The sequence below is a fragment of the Pipra filicauda genome, unplaced genomic scaffold (assembly GCF_003945595.2).
Source record: "Pipra filicauda isolate LSUMZ 115617 unplaced genomic scaffold, ASM394559v2 scaffold16_size7369187_pilon, whole genome shotgun sequence".
NCBI classification, from domain to species: domain Eukaryota; kingdom Metazoa; phylum Chordata; class Aves; order Passeriformes; family Pipridae; genus Pipra; species Pipra filicauda.
The window spans coordinates 4,199,658-4,218,439 of record NW_024104207.1 but is presented as its reverse complement, the minus strand read 5'-3'; the positions used below and the strand labels follow the sequence as shown (position 1 = coordinate 4,218,439).

General features: G+C 43.6%; 1 long non-coding RNA gene across 2 annotated transcripts; it reads right to left on the bottom strand.

The window, feature by feature from the left end:
* Positions 1 to 290: 290 nt before the first annotated feature.
* Positions 291 to 13,826, bottom strand: LOC113988123. Of its 2 annotated transcripts, XR_005562894.1 has the most exons (6): positions 13,735 to 13,826; positions 13,389 to 13,553; positions 10,331 to 10,460; positions 7,390 to 7,529; positions 1,735 to 1,848; positions 291 to 849 (listed from the first exon to the last, which is right to left on the bottom strand). It is a non-coding gene; the product is annotated as an uncharacterized LOC113988123 (long non-coding RNA). The 2 variants fall into 2 exon arrangements; XR_003540814.2 differs by lacking the exon at positions 7,390 to 7,529 and having other exon boundaries at positions 291 to 846.
* Between the last annotated feature and the right edge of the window lie 4,956 nt (positions 13,827 to 18,782).

Genomic DNA, 18,782 nt, shown 5'->3' with positions numbered 1-18,782 from the left:
GCTCTGTTCCTTACGACCTCTGGTTCATCTCATAGCTCAGCTGCAAACTCTGCTTTTTTTCTTCTTCTTGCATTCATCTTTGTTGTTCACTCTCCGCCCCATCACAGCTACACCAGACACCTTTTCTGTTTCAGTAGTAAATAATGTATTCACCAGAACATGCCCCTGAAGCCAACTCCCTTTGCAAATTCACATTCAAATTAAATTTAAAAAAAAAAAAAAAGGTTTTGCATAGCATAAGAATGAGGAAATCCCAGATATGTTAGACTTATTTATTTTTATCTGTCCAGGATCAAGACATCTTGATCTTTTTAAGCTAGGCTCACATGTGGCACTGCAACATCTCTCACAGAGCAGAAGAGTAAAACAAACATTATGCTCATGTTCTAATATGGATTTTTTTCAAGCTATTCTTCCAATCATCTCTCCTTTCATTTAGAAACCATTTACATGGCACCTTTTGAAGCATGTCTGCAGCACGGACTATGGAAGCTGCAATGAGGTGGGAGGGTGGGAAGGCGTGGCTGTGCAGAGCAGCAGCATGGGCTGGCACAGGCGAGAATGAGATGGAGGCTGTGCCCATGGGAGGTAGGGCACACAGCCAAGCTGCCATATCTCACCAGAAGACTCAGGACAAAAGATGATGATAACCATGGCTTGGCTGAGTGGTTTGCTGTGGCCATTGGCTCCTGCTCCCCATATTGCTGCCCTCTGCAGAAAGAAGAACCTGGCCGATAGTTTTCCATTGCCTGGTCCTTCTGGAGCCACAGTCTCTGAGCTGCTTCCTTTTCACCTGCATATACTCCTGACTTCAGGTCACCACCTTTTATTTCCCCACAGTAACATCTTCTGCAGAAAAAATTAACACTTTCACATTCCTTAATTTTCATTTCAGTTGTTCAAAACCAGAACTCATTTCACTTTCAATGGTAAAGTTCATCACCAAATGATTGTTTTCCATAAAAAAACCCAGTAAAATCAAGGGCATCTGGGGTTAATCTGCAAAGAACTTTTAAATATATATATTTTTAGGTCATCCACAGAACTGAAGCAAAAGTTTTCTGCATGGCTTTAATCAGTGCTTAGGTTAGATATACTATCATACCCTATCCAAAATGAGATGTTCTGAGTTTATGCTTTAGTTAAATCTGTGGGTACTTAAAATACCTCTGGAATATGCTTTGTGATGTTATTAACATAAAGTTAATATTCATAATAAATAGGGAAATAAAATAAATTAGAGTGCATAATGCAAAAGATAGAAGTCCTGAACTCGGTTATTGAACAATGATACAAGAGACTTCAGCTAAACCAAGATTTAAAAAAAAAAAAAAACAAAAAAAACAACACCAACTTTTTAAAACAAACTAATGTAAATCTGAAAGAAAAAGGTGAGACTTTAATATGGCTGTTGTTACAGGTGAATACATTTAACTTTCCAGAATCACCTTTTTCATTGTTCATCTAAAACTGTAACAGAGCAGCTGTTTGACTTTACTGGCATCGTTTTCTGATCCTGTTCCAAAGATAGTGACTCAACCGGTGTCAGGGTAGACTTCAAAACAAGACTATCACTCAATTAAAAATATTTATAGGCTTAAGAATCAAGTTTGAAGTCCTAATCCAGGGGACATACAGTTCAAAAAAGTTAAGCCTTTAGATGTTTATTTTGACTGAATGACTTCCCATAAGGTTAAGTTAGTCCAATAAAAGAGTTAGATTCCCTAGACATACCTGATCACTATCTGAGGATTTATATTGCTGTTCTCCAGGCTTTAAAAATGGACTGTAGTCATAGTAGTGCGAACTAGCCATAATTCGAAGTCAGTAGATCAATTAAGAATGAATCTGTGAGAAACAGAAGCAGGAACACTGGTGGTTTAGAAAGCAGAATAAGCATGTGTTTCTCATCAACTGTACTTTTTACTGAATTAATCCCCCCAAATCCGAAGTTTCCTTATATCTTTTTCTCACACTCTTCAGTATCTACTGCTTGACACAAACTGGGATTTAAACCTTACAGTACAGTCACTGAGTAAACAAACATTCCCACATTCATTTTTTTACATCTGGATATGACATTATTTTCTATTGAACTGTCATTATTATGGTGGGTTTTTCTCACAGCACATGTGTATCTGGATTTGAACTTGTCATTATTTGGCTGTTACATTCATTTAAATAGACCTTACTCTTTTAACATGTCATCTTACACCCACAAGATGTTCATCGTATACATCCATTTTCCTATGTGGATTGAGTGGATCCCATAGAAGGGAAGGCCTGGTGTCTTGGCAGTCACAGTGACTCTGGCACAGAATCCCTCAAAAACACTCTCACCTTCACAGAGCTGTGGCAATAGCTTATCCCATCCTGCAGCACTGGGACATGGCTGCTCTTGCTGACTTTTCTACTCTCCTATCACTCCCTGCCTGACTGCAGTCAGTGCTATCCAATGACCTGCTGGTGCTGTGATGCAGGTGAAAACGCTGACTGAGGAATGATGCTGTGACTTGCCCGCAGCCGATCACCTTGGCTGCCGTGCCTGAAGGAGTGGTGGGTGCTGAGAAGGTACTTCCCTGGGCTGTGTGGAGGCTCTCAGAGCTGCTGGCGTACATGGCCACAAAGAGCGTTCAGGCACATCAGCTTTCGCAATGAGTTCCTGCTGCCTTTATTTTTCCCATTTTCATGCCCATATACCTTATAAACATAGGATCATTTAAATGATATCTTAAACAGAAATATACGATATTAGAAGTGAAAGTATGGAAACCATGTTCCCTGCATGTCAGAAATCCAAAGAGTGCTAGAGCAGGATTGCCATCTGGGGATTGAAAGCCCAGTGCATTGGGTCTCCAGCTGGAGGATGGAGTCTGGCTTCAAATTCAAGTTGGTCCATATATGTCTGTGCTGAGACTTCCTTAGAGTTTGTATCAGGAACTGCAAGCTATTATCTGATTGCATGTGACTGTTAGCAGTAATTGATGGGGGTTTTGCTGCTCTGTTAAAACAACTCTTCTGTTACCTGCAGAGGTTCCAGAGCAGCTGGGGGAGCATGCTGACATGGGAAGACTGAAGGGCTTAGTGCAGGATGTGCACCCAGCAGACTCTCGTATGTGGGATTGAGCAGGGTTTAGAGAATTTATCTCAGCTTTCCCCCTGCCCAGAAGGAGTCACACATCTGTCATCTAACATGCTGCAAGTGAGTGTGTTCAGGTGATTGAATCCCGTCCTGGGGTTTTACCCTAATGTAAGTGTTTACACCCTGGGTGATAAACACTGATATCTTCTTCCTTTGAATAAACGAAATAAGGTGAACTCTACCACAGCTGATGAAAGGCCTCTTTTTTTCCAGTTCTTGAATTATTTCAGTGATTCTTTGATGTGCCAGCAGAAAATCCTTCAGTGTTCTTTTTGAGTGGGAACACTCCAGTGGGATGTGTATTGCAGCAAAGGTTTCATGTGGGGCTTTTGATCACTTCCCACTTCTCACCAATCCTATATCCAAAGATGGTCTACACCTTTTTTCCCATCACACTGGGATCTACTACTGAGTTTCTTCTCTATTCTGACCTTTCCAAAGTATTTCAGTCACTACTTACTCCCTGAAACTCACCACCTGTAAGTACAGCCTCTATTCCCCCCTTTTTAGATAGTTAATTTAGCAATATACCGTGGGGCTGCACTAAGACATCACTTGGCTGGATGGGCTCTCTACTGAGCAGTCCTGGCCGCTCTAGTTGACTCATCTTTTCATCATTATTCCAACACACCCAGCGTTCACACTGTACAATTTCTTAGCAGAAATGTTATGCTCACTCTCAGATCTTGAACAGCAATAAGTCTTATACTGCTCTGTGCAGACTTCACTACAGTATTTCCCATCCCTTAACAGTTCTTCTTGGACAGCTGTATCTTTTCAATCCACCAGGTCTCATATCATTGAATATTTTGATGTTACACAGTTCCACCTATTCTTTTTTTTAAAAAATCAGGCTTTTGTGTGATACTTGCTCAAATAACTGACAGAAAACTTTTGCATTTATGATGGCCCATATTCATCAACCTTGAGCTCTCATCAAAAATAAATACCAAGCGTCAGGTCTGACAAGGCTTGTTTTCATTAGTGTCTTCCACACTTACTACATCAGCATCTTCAGTTTACAACTGATTGGTTCTTTACGAGCAATTACATTATTTTTAGTGACTTTTCCCAGGGCAGAAGTTAAGCTGACGTGCCTAGAGTTCCCTGAGGAACTTACTCCTTACTGAGAAGGAGTCTGTCAGTAGCACAGCCTGACCTTCTGGGGTTGTGCCAGAACCCAATTGTCACCTAACCCAAACACTGGCAGAGAATTCTTTGGCCAAGACCTGAGACTGGGGAGGGAGCTGGCAACTCAGACCAACCGATTTCTTAATATTCATGACATCTTCCCAAGTTACCCAATGGACTGGAAAACACCTGAGATATCTTCAGAAATCCTGAGTACCATCCTCCTGCTTTCTGTTTGTGCTGGTTTTGGCTGGGATAAAGTTAATTTTCTTCCTGGTAGCTGGTGTGGGGCTTTGCTTTGGATTTGTGTTGGAAACACACAAATTTGTGGTGTTGATAACACAGGGATGTTTTAGTTATTGCTGAGCAGTGCTTATACAGAGTCAAGGCCTCTCATACCACCCCACCAGTGAATAGGCTGAGGGTGCACACAGAGTTGGAAGGGGACACAGTCAAGACAACTGCCCCCAACTGACCAAAGGGATATCCCATACCATATGGCATCATGCTCAGCATATAAAACTGGGTGGGGAGAAGAAGGAAGGGGGGAACATTTGGAGTGATGGCGTTTGTCTTCCCTGGTCACTGCTACGGGTGATAGAGCCCTGCTGTCCTGGGGATAGCTGAACACCTGCCTGCACGTGGAGTGCAGTGAAGTCCTTGGTTTGCTTTGCTTGAGTGCGCAGCTTTTGCTTCACCTGTTAAACAGCCTTTATCTCAAGCCACAAGTTTTCTCACTTCTCTTCTGATTCTCTCCCCATCCCACCAGGGGAGAGTGAGCAAGCAGGTGTGTGGGACTTTGTTGCCAGCTGGGGTTAAACCACAACACTCATTCTTTGCCCTCACCAGCAGATGGAATGCTACACTCAGTAGCCAGCATGGCCCAACACTAAGATTTGTCTCTCCCTAAGATTTCTAAACATACCCTTATTAGTCTTCCTAATCACTGGCTTCATATCCTCACTACTGTAGGGTTTGCCTGAGGATGTGCAGATGGGCAACATAACAGGCATCCAGGCATTTCTAAGGAAACAGGAAAAAACATACTCTCTTTTGTGACCTTCACAAGCCTTGCCTGTTCACAGGTATTTTCCTGACTATGCTAAGTCAGGAGCCAGTGCTGCTAGTGGTACTGTTGTTTCTGCTTGATTAGAATGGCAAAGGAAATATTTCTCTGGTTGGTGATACAAACCACATGTGACAATTCTAGGAAACCGGGTTGTCAAAAATAGATTTACTTTTTAAGAAGTAAACTATATGAATTAAAAATCCTCCTAATTTTATTCTCCAATTCAGGAAATGCCATGAGATGACACAAAATTTTTCATTTATTAATGCCTGGAAAGAGAAAAGCTGGTTCCATTTCAGACACCATCAGATAATACCTTTGCCAGAGGATGTTATTACAGTTTTAGGCTAAATATATAATATAAATAACCTGTCTTATGCTGTACAAAAAATCTCTGCTGGCTGGAAACAATTATTGTGAGATAATACATGGAAGTTTGCCAGCTGGGCTTGTTACATTTTCTAACTCTACATTTATAATTTACATTAGTGCTCAGTACTATCTCCAAGCACAGCCAAGGCTCTATTGCTCTATTTATGAACCTACATTATGTATCAGTGATAAAATTACAGGGCTGAAGTAAACCATGCAGTGAAGTAATCTAAACCAAATCCTTAGAAGAGATTCATTTCCATTCAGGAAATACTCACCACCTCTAAGTGGACCACATTCAATATGAGTGAGTTATCATTCCAATTATTCGGCCAGCTTTACAACTTGCCAGTGGCTCAATGCCAGCATTTTACTTAACAGGCTAATAAAAATTCGATTATCAAAGCCACCAGGTCAGCCACACACACAGAAGCAGCTGAGGGGCAGAGTGAGCTGTAGGAGCAATTGCCACAGCAGCCACCTTGGTCAGGCACAGGGCCAAGGCATTGTCTGCTACATCATGGCCTGCACTCAGTAATAAAATTAATCAAAAATACTCCTAAGAGCTATCTGGGCCAAAGAGCAGGTGGACATAAACCCTGGGTTTCCCTCCACCAGTGCTCTGTGGAGAAAGGTTAAGTGTGGGAGAAAGTGTCCTGCCGAGCCTGCCCTGGGACAAGGGATGTACATGGGGAGAAGAGTCATCCCTCCTCTGCCCACCAGTGTTTGAAAGGGAACAGGGCAGAGATGGACAGGGAAGCAGAGGGAGCAAATGGCTTCCACAGTTTTTTGCATTCCTGGATCAGCAAGCTGTTGTTGCACTGGAGGTGAAATCCTAGGAAAACCAGGGACAGAATCTCACAGGCAGATCATAGGACCAGATTTCTACAGAGAAAACAGACCTTTATCATGTAACAGCTTGTCAGCAAACTCAGTATGCAATAGGGTGTGCCTACGAAGAAGCTCTGGGAGGGTTGTTTTAATGTGACCTACATTTTCTTGGTCTGATCACGGTGAACTGGAAAAATCTCTATGGGAACAAGTGTCTGGATGGAGATAAGGCTACAGTTGCAGTTCATGGTTGCTGTGTGATTTGCTACGGAAACAGCTAAACATGGGTCCATTCAAAATGTTGAAGTTAGCCCCTGGGAAACCTTCTCCTGGTGAAACAAAAGCCGTGGAAACTATGTGCATGCCTGCTTTCAAATGGCTGAGTGAGACTGAAAGTTTTGTTTCCCTTTTCACTTTCGTTCCCTTACTCCTTGTGCAATACTTATTTTAGAGTGAAAAAAGGAACAGGAGCAAAAATGCTCGCTTGGCTTTTTGAAGTCAGACCAAATGCTTTGTCTGTAGCAGATAGGACTTTGGGCCAGGGGAAGGTTGTTGCAAGGCTCTGTCAGCTGCTGTGCTCAGGTGCAACTTGTGCTGACTGCCAGGGTGTGGGCAGCAGTCTGGCACCCTGGAGGGCAGTGTTGGTCTGAGGGAAGATACTCTGATCTCTGCTCCCCATCCATCGGATGTACGCCAAAACACTGCAAAAGCGGGATTTGTACTAAATAACTTTAGGTCCCCCATTCAAAGCTCATAAGTTAGGATATTTGTCTGTCTTACTGGCAGATCATGGCAGGAGATCAGTTTTCACAGAGTCTTACAACAGCCTTAAAAACTGACTCACCTCCTGGAGGCTCTCATCTCTCCCAATTGACTGCAGAGGGAACCAAGGAAGATCACCCAAAGTGTGAAGAACCCCAAACTGTGGGAGACAACTCTGGGCTACATAAATGGCCATGCAAACAGAACTGCTGTGATTCAGCCCTTGGGAAAACAACCAGAAAGAGAGAAAGTGGTGCATATAGTTTGGCAGAAAGTAAGAGGGAAAAGCAAGAGAAATAGGGAAGCTAAAAGAGGACAAGGGGAAGAAATGGAAAGGAATGAACATGAGTGGTAGGAGGGAAAGCAACTGGGAAATGGGAAATAATGAAGGGACTAAGGGGGGGAAAAGTGTCTGACAGATCAAGCAGAGAACAAGTGAGAAGCCAGAGCATCACGTGGAGAAGCCCTCATCCCCGTGCTCTGGCAGAGGACCAGCAGCTGCCTGCAGCTACTGGAGTCACTGGCTCAGCCACCCCCGGGGCCTGAAGGGAGCCTGGCATGAAGCAGTTTGCTCTGCCAGGGCCACTCCTGCAATGGCCCCTTCTGCCATTCCTGGTAACAGCAGAAATTTAGCACTTGGTCATCAGCAGCCAGAGAATGAAATTGTCTTTTCCTCATGGCAAACGTACAGCACTGTTCAGCAGACACAGGGCAGGACTTCTGGTGTGTGGTACCAGCAGGAGGAATTTTTCAGTTTTCTGTTTTCAATTCTCTTTTAGACGTGAAATAGTTGGCAAATTATTCAGGGCTTTTTCCTTGCTCTGCTGCCAAAATTATCACAGCATGATCAAGACAAGGTAAGCACAGAGAAGCCTCCAGACATATTTAGCTTGTGCTGGGAATCTCTGCAAACGCTTTTGGTTTAATTGTTAAATGTCTTTCATACTTACCATGTACTTGGAAAGTTACACAAATAGGTATGTTATACAAATCCAATGATTAAAGGTCACTTACTAGTTCATAACAGTAAATATACTGCTGACTGGCAAAGTTAAATACAGTTAATAGAAAAGAAAGTGGGAGACATTAGCCAGTGTAATTACTTTAATAGTGTCTATTATCTTTTATGGAGTTTTTACAAAATGCACACACGTGTACTCACTGTGAAGATACCAAATTAGAAATAAAACTCTGGTAGAACCAAGCCACAACTTAACTATTCAAACCATTGGTAAAAGGACTGGAAAAGGACTCCTTGCAGCTGGATTATTAAGTACTGCAAAATGTAGTGAGACGTGTTTTTTCTTTGAGAAACCTTTCTGATCACTGCTTGATACCCTGCAGAAGCATTCCTGAAGAGTGAGCCTGCTCATCTGGGATGCAAGCATCCAGGCTGTGGCTGCATGGCACTGCGGTCTAATGTGCCGCAGAGCTGCCACGAGAGGCCGAGGGAAGGAGAGAGGAAATTCTCACAATTGCCTGTTTCCCCGCGACGCATTAAACGACTGAGTGATCACAGGCCACAACTGAATTACAGGAGTGAGTCACAGAGTTCAAAACAAGAGCATCCACTAATTGTTTCATAGAAGAGGCTCGGGGAAGTATGAAGAAGGATTTTGTAGGATATTCTTTTACTAATTGTGAGCTTTGTAGTCTTTTGTAGCAAAGCCAGACGTTCTGATCTGAGAGTTTATTTTACAACTCATAGACCAGGGAGGGCTGTGTTCCAGGGCTGGGCATCCATCCCTCATGGGCAGCTTTTACTGCTGTGAGCCTGGAATAGCTTTGAAGCTGTCTTCTGGAGCTCTCAGACACCAGCAGATGGCAAATGGGAGGAGGGGATAAATGGCCTTATTCCCAGTCTAGCTGTCCCATCCACTCTGTGCAAATGTTTTGGTCAGTTTGATTAAGATTTGTTCACCTACATTTCAGGCATTCAAGGCAAGAAGATGATCCTGTAATTTTTTTTTGACAAATATGTCTATCCCCAAGCCTCCAGACTTAGATGTCTCAATGATCAGCCACTGAGCCTTGCTCAATAGGGCTGTAGAGCCACATACAAGATAGGGAAAAGCTCCTGGCTTCTGGTGGAGGTTTACTTTATCAGGGCTGGATCACCATCATCATTTTGGCTGATGAATGGGAATGAATGGGGGTCCAGGAGGCATGTGAATCCAGGGCCCTGCTTTGCCACAGTCTGTATCCGCATCCTAAGTGTGTAGTGGAGTGTGACAAAAAGACAACTCATCAGTGCTCCTGTGACACTGTTATACCCTGGTCATGGGCACTGAGGATGTGTATGAGAGGGATGAATGCACTTGCAGGCCCAGGGGTTGCACAAACATCTGTGGACATGCTGCAGGTTAGAAAAAGGGGTGAATCGTCATTCTGGTGAGGTGGTCACTGAAGATGAAGATGGATTCCACAGTGCTAATTGCAGCTAATTGCTGCAATTTTACAACTGTGGGACTACCTTGTGGCTGCACTTCCACCTTTCCCTACTCCTTCCTGACCCACCAGCCCTAGCGAGCTGCTGTGGTTGAGTCACACACAGCCCACTTGCCTTTACCATGCTGATTCCCTTGATCCCTTTGGCCTACGTCTTGGACAATCAGTTTGTTACTCCTTCTGGGTAACTCAGCTTCTCCATAAATACTCTAGCCCCTGATTTATCTGAATTGTATCATGTCCTTCTCCCACAGCTCCACCTCTATGTGTGCTCCAAGTTATTGGCATTCAATTTCTGGAATCCAGGAATGCAGAAAACGGTCCGGGATCCAACCTACACTAGTGGTATATAAATGTCTGCCAAAATTTTTTTTTAGCACATGCTAGGTTACCGTGTATTCATTTCTCTAGGTAATTTCAGATTCTTGGTCTCCAACTGCTGTCCAGCTGGTAACCCTGAGCTTTTCCTTCCTCCTGTTCTCTCTGTCCTTTAAGGCATGACATCTCCTCTCATTCTTACCACCAACTTTCTGGTTCTATATACCTGCCTCAGACAGAAAAGGATCACAACCTACCTGCTGTACTGTTGTTTTCAGAGCTAAGGCTTATTCAGTGTCTCAATAGGCATCCTTGCAAATCAACGCTAACCAAGGCTCAGTGAGTCTTTTGTCTGGAGTCATGTTCTTTTCAAATTTCAGTCCCAACCTGAGATAAAAATATCAACAGAGAAAGCAGATGAATCAAAATGGGATTTGCAGTTTGGTGGAGAAAAGACCCGTGAAGACAGATTCGCTTGGCAGAAGCTCAACTGCTGGGATCAGAGTCAGGCAGGAAAGATTTTATGCAGACATAGTGATTTTTTCCCATTGAGATGATCTGGACACAAAAATTGTAATGCCCAAGAGCTAAAGCACCTTCCAACACAAACCACTCCATGATTCTATGACTATCTCACCCTTGTTTTTTTCTGAGTGAAAAAATTAAACAGTGGCTGCTTGTGGACCTGTTCTCCTCTCAGGGCTCACTTGTGAAGAGAGGTCCCTGCTATTGGGAGCAGCTGGATTTCTTTGCATTTTTCTTCTGTCTGAATTTTTATCAAAAAATGAAGACAAACATTTTTTCCATTACCAAAACAGTGGAAAAATTAGCAGGCTGGGAAGGTGAACAAAAATCGGAAAATCTTGCAAAAAATTGGAAATTTTCCATGTTTTGAACTTGGATTTAATCCAAAATCCATTTGGAGTAAACGTACTTGTGATATTATTGTCAGAAAAGTGAGAGTTAGCAAAGAGATCTGCCAGGATTCAGAAGGAGCACGAGTTAACAGAAAACTATCACCATTTACTAGAATAGTAACATTTATGGTCTTATGTTTAAAACAACAGCTTGGTCCCAGATGTTTAAAAAAAATTGCATTACTGCCAAGTCATTAGCTTACAAAGCTCCAGGCCCTGTCTACACACAAGCCTGCCATCAGTTTAACTAAAATCACTATTTAATCCATTTAGAGCAATCAGCACAACCCTTTTTTGGGTAACCAAATTAACCTAAATCAATACAAGCCTGTTGCAAACAGAGACAAACAATTTAAGGACATTGACATCAAAACCTGCGTTAGCTCAGGCGGTGTGAGTTTTGTGGCAAGGCAGGAGCTCAGGTCACGCCAGGGAGATGCTGCAGTGGTCCTTTTTTCACTGTAAAGCTGTGCCTGAAGCACATCTAGTGGCAGCTTTGTGATCTCAAGTGATCTCTCCTGCATGTTGCTACATGCATGGTCCGGATTCCCACAGCTTCTCCACCGCTTCCACGTGCCCTGCTCGTTTAGGAGCTGAGCCGCCCTCACCCTGTCCTCTTCCTAGCCCTGAGCCCCGTGTGACAAACCCAACCATTTTGCTGGGGGAGCTTCAGGTGAAAGGTGTAAGACACGGCTGGCTCCATCAGAAAGCGTTCAGCTTCAATGACCCAAGAAACCTTGTTTAAACTTGATTCTCCTCTGCTGTAATGCATGAGAGCCCAAGTACAGACATAGCCCTTTATACCAATATCCTCCCTCCCCATGTTTGCAGCTGCCTGGCCAGGAAACCAGGTCTCTTCTCAGGAGACCTCCTGCATCCTTCTCCTGGTAAGCAAGGAGGAAAACACCAGCAGCAGCTGGCCCAGAGCACAGGCTGTTCCCCCTGATGTGCAGGGTCCTGGTTGCTGTGGCTGTGCTCAGCCCCTGCAGGGGCTGCCCAGTGCTCGCCCATGGTGAGCAGGGAGGCAAAGCTCCCAGCAGGGCCACCCTCCAGCCAAACACAGCATTCACCTGGAAGGAGCCTGGGCCCAAAGTGGGCTCAGGGATTTCCTCAGCTTAGTTTAGTTAGTTGAGTCAGTAATCTGCAATGGCTCTCACACTCTCCAAGGGCTTGCCCAGGCCCCCCTTGAGCCACTTTACCCACACAGCATCCATGGGTGAGGGGCTCCCCAGGTCTCCATCCACTATGCAAGGCACTAGCTCCTGCTCCTGCTCTGAGCCAGGCTATGGCCAGCCACAGTTGTTGGTGTCTAATTCTTCACTTGACAAGATGGTAAATGGTTGCTCCATATCCACATTCTTTATGGCACACGTAATTCTGTAGACCTCTATTAAACCCTCCCTATCCAATCCACTGGACTTCCACAGTTTCCTTTCATAGAGAAACTATTCCCTACCTTTAGTCATCCTTTCTGCCCTTCTCAGTTCTGCCCTTTTCCAGTTCTGCTATATCCTTTCTGAGATAGGGGAACAGAGTCACACTCAAAAGCAGGTGACCTAGGGATTCGTACCATAACATTACAGCATATTCTTGTCTTTATTCCTAGTCCTCATAATTCCTAACATATGATTGGCTTTTTTGCTTCTTGACAAGCATTGAGTTGATATTTTCTTGGAAAAAATCCTGGTATTTTGAAGGGAATACACAGGGATTATTTTTCCCTATGTGTTAACGCTTCACATCCACCTGCATTCAGTCTGTTTCCCCATCCTGTCGCTCTGCAGGTCTGTATTGCTCTTCTACATTTATTTTAGTCAATTGTTGTCTTTACTACAGTGGATGTCTCACCATAAGCAAACTCACAAAATCAAACAAACCTTACAGGTCACTTCATTTTTCGCATCTTTATGTGCATGCTCCGTGTGTATGCACAGGGTGGTGGAGAGGGAAGTGCACAGGAAATAAGGCAAAAATAAAAGCATGTACTCATATACCAGTTATTCCATTTTCGGGTGTTGCATCAGCAAACCCCCATGGTAACACCCTATTGCAAAATGTGACTCCCAAATCAAAGGAAATCAGCATCAGAAGAGAAGCAGGGCCACAGGCAGGCCAGGGAAGGGCTGCCAAGGTTTAGAGAGAGCTTTGTAGCTGCCTATCTCTGTGTTTTCCTGCTGCCCAGAAGGAGCATCAAGTTCAGCTTTCAGAATTCCTGATGACCTCAGGGGGAGCTTTGAGCTTTGACCTGAGGGATGTAGTTGCTGAGTTTCAGCAGGTTAGAGATGCCACTAATTTCCCCATCAGAGCCAGGGACATCAAAATGGTTTTACTGAAGACACCAGCTGGAATCTCACTTGAGTTTATGAAAAAGACTGAGAGGACTCAAAGTGTCTCCTACCTTTATACACAGTGCATGTTGGGTCCTGTACATTCAGAGGTTCATATGAAATCTCAGTCTTTGTTAAGCTGCGGCAGAAAAAGACGGAAATCCCTCTGAAACCTGTGATCTTCCAGAGGCAAAGGAACTGCTCTAAAACAAACCAGCATCTCCTTCCTCCCGTGGCTGTAATCCAGAAGGCAGTTTACATTAATGAGGTATCTGGCCCCCAGCTAAGCTACAAAAAACCAAAGATGCTCAGATACGACTGTGACAATGTAACATAAAACAGGGCTAATTTTGTATTGCAGAGTGCCTGGGTAAAAGCAGGTTTCTGCAGCCACGCATCCAGACACACCAGCCTCACCTGATCATTTCCAGTGTGCCAGTCCACCACCCTGGAGCTGGGTACAGGATGGGCAGGAACTCTGGGTGTAAGAACAGGGGATCTATGCTCTTCTATGGCTTTCAGTCCCAAAGTGGGTATCCTGTGAAAGGTAGCCTGTAGAAGAAAGACTTTACATTATTCTTGAATGACCTTTAGAAGAATAAAGAAGAATCTCCATAGAGACAGGGCCACCATTTTTGAGTCTATTGATGCAATTTTGCAAGTGATTGTTTTTGGTGCCTTTCCACTGGGACAATCCAAGAGATAACTGGTTGTGTCATGCCCTTAAAAAGCCTACTGCAAAGTTTCATCATCCCTGTGCTGTGGTGCATGCCAGGTCTTTCCCGGACAGCACGGGGCAAGAGAGAGACGAGGGACGAGGACAACAGAAGGCATCAGCACACCTTTAGCATTAACCGGACAGTGTCCTAGGGTTTAAACACCAACCACAGCCCCTCTCTGTTCAGAGAGCATGGCACAGCCATTTCTTTTATCCTACAGACACACAGTGGGTTTGAAGCCTCTTGTGCTTTCTTAGTTGAGGGTTTGCTGTGACAACTGCACTCAGAGCAGGGAAGCATGCAGGCACAATTCACACATGCAGAAGCATTTGATTTTATACCAGGAGTTTAACAGCTAAAAAAGGCTTTTTTTTTTTTTTTTTTTTTTTTTTTGTGTGTGTAGGTAGCATGATTAGAATATAAATTCAGGAATTTAGGACTCTGGTCTACTTATTAGCACTGGTACTCCTTGAAAATATTAGTTCAAATAAAAGCATTTGTATAATTCACAAATCTGAAAAAACATGTCTAGTCAAAGTTTCTCATGGCTTTTTATTTATTTGTCTTCAAAACACCATATACAAATATGATGAGATATAAAATAAACATATGCTATTCCCTGGTATTCCCCAGATTTCCAAGTAGTAGAACATGCCAAGTATAAATTATTACTATCAGAGGCCTACCTAAGTCTATAAGTGAAGTTTATACCACACCACTAATCGTGTTTAGAAGAACTTAAAGAGAAAACAACAAATAACTTGTAACTCAAAACCAAAAGCTTGAGCATTCCACAAGCTGGACACTAGGTGGCAGAAATATTATACATTCTCTAATAATGAACAAACACCCTTTCAGTAAGAAGGCAGGTCCAGAGAAGTTATAGCATATATCTCAAATAAATTGGAAGTTTATAGTGTCCCTATGTTTCCTGATCAGTCTCAGAAGAGCACATGCCCTGTTAAGGTTGGGTTGAAACCTTTTATGTTCTTTACAAGAGGCGTTACCATTTAGTCGCAACCCCAGGCCTCTTGCCACAAATGCCCACGGTTTTCCTTTCCCCATAGAGCATATTTTCAAAGTAGGACCCAGGTGAGCCCTACCCCATTTAAGAGATGATAAAATTTTTTGTAGTGAGGTAAGGATCTCAAATGAGCCCAAGTGATTAGGAACCTCGGTGTAGTTGTGGGTTGGTAGCTCACCACAGGTAACTCAAATTAAGAAATAAGGATCTACATTATTTACTAAGTATCGCTTTGCTCCTGTAAAGCAGCATTTCTCCAGCAGCCCATCAACCATGTGCCACCACAGGCAGAGGCTTAGCTGAAAAGGCTAGAAAAAACGCTTGGGAAGGAGGCAAAGGTAACGAGTGTCAGCATATGTCCTGCCCACACCTTGCCCTCTTCTTTGTGCCCTGTCAGCAAAGATACATAAAATATAAATAAAATAATTCATAAATATAAAATAGCAGGCATCAGAACTTTATGAAGGCCACCAGGAGGTTCTGCATCCGTGTTTCTGCCACCACCTCCTGCTCATGGGCACATGTAAATGCACGCATGTGGCAGGTCACAGACCTGCACATGTGAGTGACCTCAGCATTTTGATGGTGTAGCTTCCAGCCTTGGCTGACTCTGGGAGCAGAAGGAGCTGAGGCTCACAGTCGTGAGAGCTGGGCTGGAGGTTAAAGAGCCGCATCGAGTTCCAGGTGCCTGACTGATTTGCTGTACAGCCTGACACAACTTACTCATCTTCCCTTGCAGCCCTGGCATCTGCTGCCTGTCACCTTTCCTTCTAGGTGTGGGGTGCAAAGCAAAACATACCTTCCAACGATACTTGCTGCAAGGAGAGAAACAACCCTTGTTTCCTCCTAAAACGAGACTCCTGGCACTTAACAATGTTTCTGTGACATCCGAACTCCCAGGATGGACTGTTCAAGCACATCCTTTGCCCCTCTGGTTCCTGCCCCAAGCATAAAAAAGCTCATTTTAACAAAAATCAGCAGTTTTTTTCAGCTTTTTTCTTGTTGGGGCCATCTGAGGAGAGGACCTTGAGGAAGAATTAAATGGAACTAGTAGGACCCTTCCACGTTAAAAGGAACTTGCAAGCCTGCAGGAAAGCTTAGGGCTGCAGGAGAAGTACCCAAACCTAGATGATGTCCCACAAAACCTGCACTGCACCAACAGCCAAGAAACAGTTTATGATGAGCTCAAGAAGTCATGTGACCTGTGTTGTGGCAGTGGAGGAGCAGAGCACACACAGCAGCGCCTTTCTTTGGGAGGAATGAACATCTGCATGACATGAAAACACCAGTAGGGAAAAGAAAAAAAAAAAAAAAACAAAAAGAGAATGAAGCCACATGTCACTGGTCTGCAAAATCCAATAGTGGAGGCTCAGAGTTCAGCCCCCCCGGGTGGCTAAAGGGACACCAGAGCCAGCCTGTCCAGCCTGTGGGAGGAGTTGAGAAAGAAATTATCACATCACTTTTGGCCAGTGTTCAGGGAGGCACCGACTGGCTCCAGAAGAAGTCATCAGCAAGTCTCTTCTTCTACATTCTGCAAATAGGCCTTTCAAAGGGATGATGGGTGAGGTAAAAAGAGGTAGAGTTGGTGGGAAATCAAACTCCTCAAAGACAACCTTCCTCAGAATTGGAGAAGAAACTTCTTTCATGTTTGTAGGTAATTTTCCTTGGCTCATGATGATTGCAAACCTCAGAATAACTACGGTTTGCTCACCTGCAAAAGCAACATGAGGTCTGCCCACCCATCCATGACACACGGCACCATGGCTTCTGTAGGACATACGCACCAGGCCTTATCCAAATGCAGGAATACCAGACCTCTCCCCTCAGAGCATAAATTTCCAAATTTGAAGGTGCAAGTAGACAAATCTACCTAAGAAATCGGCCGATTCCTCTTCCTGCACGGAAATGTTTTACCCCAGGATTCCAGCTAAACACGGAAAAGACTGAACCATGGGATGGACATAGGCAATGGCTCAAAAGAACAGTACAGCCTAAGAAAGGATAAGTAAAGAAAGGGAAGAAACAGAGGGGGTTGAAGCAGCAATGACAGCGAAACGGACCCATAAACAGCACACGAGGGGAAAACTGTGGTCACCGTAAGCATTCCTTTATGTTAAAAACTGTATCTAACCATGTTTCTAACAACTGCGGATGATAGTAATTCACACATCAAGGTTTGTGGCTACCAATATGTGAGTGAAGGGAACGTGGATGGGAAGTAGGGTCGTATGGGAACTGAGAGCTTGTTGATTTGTGACAGCATGACTGGAAGCCTGCAAAACCTGCTCAGTCCAGGACCTGCAGGTTCTCAGCTGCTCAGGAAATCAAGTTCCCCTTATTTATGGCCCAAGGCTAGATCAATGCTTTGGGGACCTTGTGGTAATTTTAAATTCAGTTCCTACGGTCAACTCCAAGTCTCTTTTATAGCTGAGTCACCTGGTTTCAAAGTGTTGTTCCAACTTCTTGCAGGGCTGTCTTCCTGTCCCACGTCCTCCCCAGTCCCACCCTAATTGCATGTGCACCCGCTGTCCTGTGGCTCAGCCTGCTCTTCCTCCATGCTGTCCCACTCCTTGCCACTCTTCCCCTCTTTGTCTCTACCTCACTTCCTTCCATTTTGCCTCTCCACTGGCCTTCGCCCTTTCCAACTAACCCTTTACTGTCACACTCCAGACTTTCTGAAGTTTTGACAAGTTTCTTTTTCAAAATGGGAAGTGGTAAACCAACCTACTACTACACATCATCTTCTCGTAAAAATCCTGTGACTTTATCTCCCCCACCTTTTACCATCTTCCTTTTGTTTGTCTTGGCTACCCTTTTCCCTACTCTTAAACTGCAAACTCTTTGAGGGCAGTGCCAGAATCTGGTCTGGATTCCATAAGGCACCCAATATGCTAAATATTATAAAAGATCCTTTTTCTTTTTTCTTTTGCTTTTTTTTTTTTTAATTTTGATTTTCAGTAAACTCACTGAAAATCCAAGTAAGCAGGACTTTAAGTAGGCAGACATACATGTCTTGTCAACAGGAAATTTCTCTTGCATAACTTCTCTGGCAGTTCTGGAAAGCTAAATGCGGGTGGGTTTATTTTCCTCACTGCAACTTAACAGTCAGGAAAAAAAAGCGAACCCATAAAGAAAAATCATTTCTGAGAAAGGAGATTCCAGAAAGGCAGATGATTTTTAGCACGCAGAGCTGCCCTCGTGAAACATCTGCTATGACGTAGTCCTGTTCTGGCTGTAGACCAAACGTATCAATAGCTCCATAGAGTAATGGGATAAGAAATGGGAAAACTGCCATTGCTTGTTTAGCAGCTTGTTTTGCTGATAAATGTCTGTCACTTTTCAAATAGCTACAGTGCAATTGTTTTTGGGGGAAAATATTTCCTTGAGAAGGAGGTTTGCAGGCCATTAGCTACTTCCCATCTGTGCTGGTGTTTTAACACACTGCACATACACTTTGCTCCCTATTAGAAATTATTCACAGCTTTTGATTATGGGCAGGCAGCCTGAAGTTTAGAAATCATGTCTGTCATTAAAAAGATTCCTCTTGCCCTATTGAAAATTTAAATCTCAAAATCATTAGAACCAGTGTGTATTTTTTGAAAGAGCATCTACTTTTAAGGATTGCTAGGGAAAAAATGTACTCTTTTTAGGTATCTGTAGTTTTAAAATGATTGTACAAAAGCAGGAGCTGACTAAAGTTGTGGCCACTGTGTGCTTGTTCC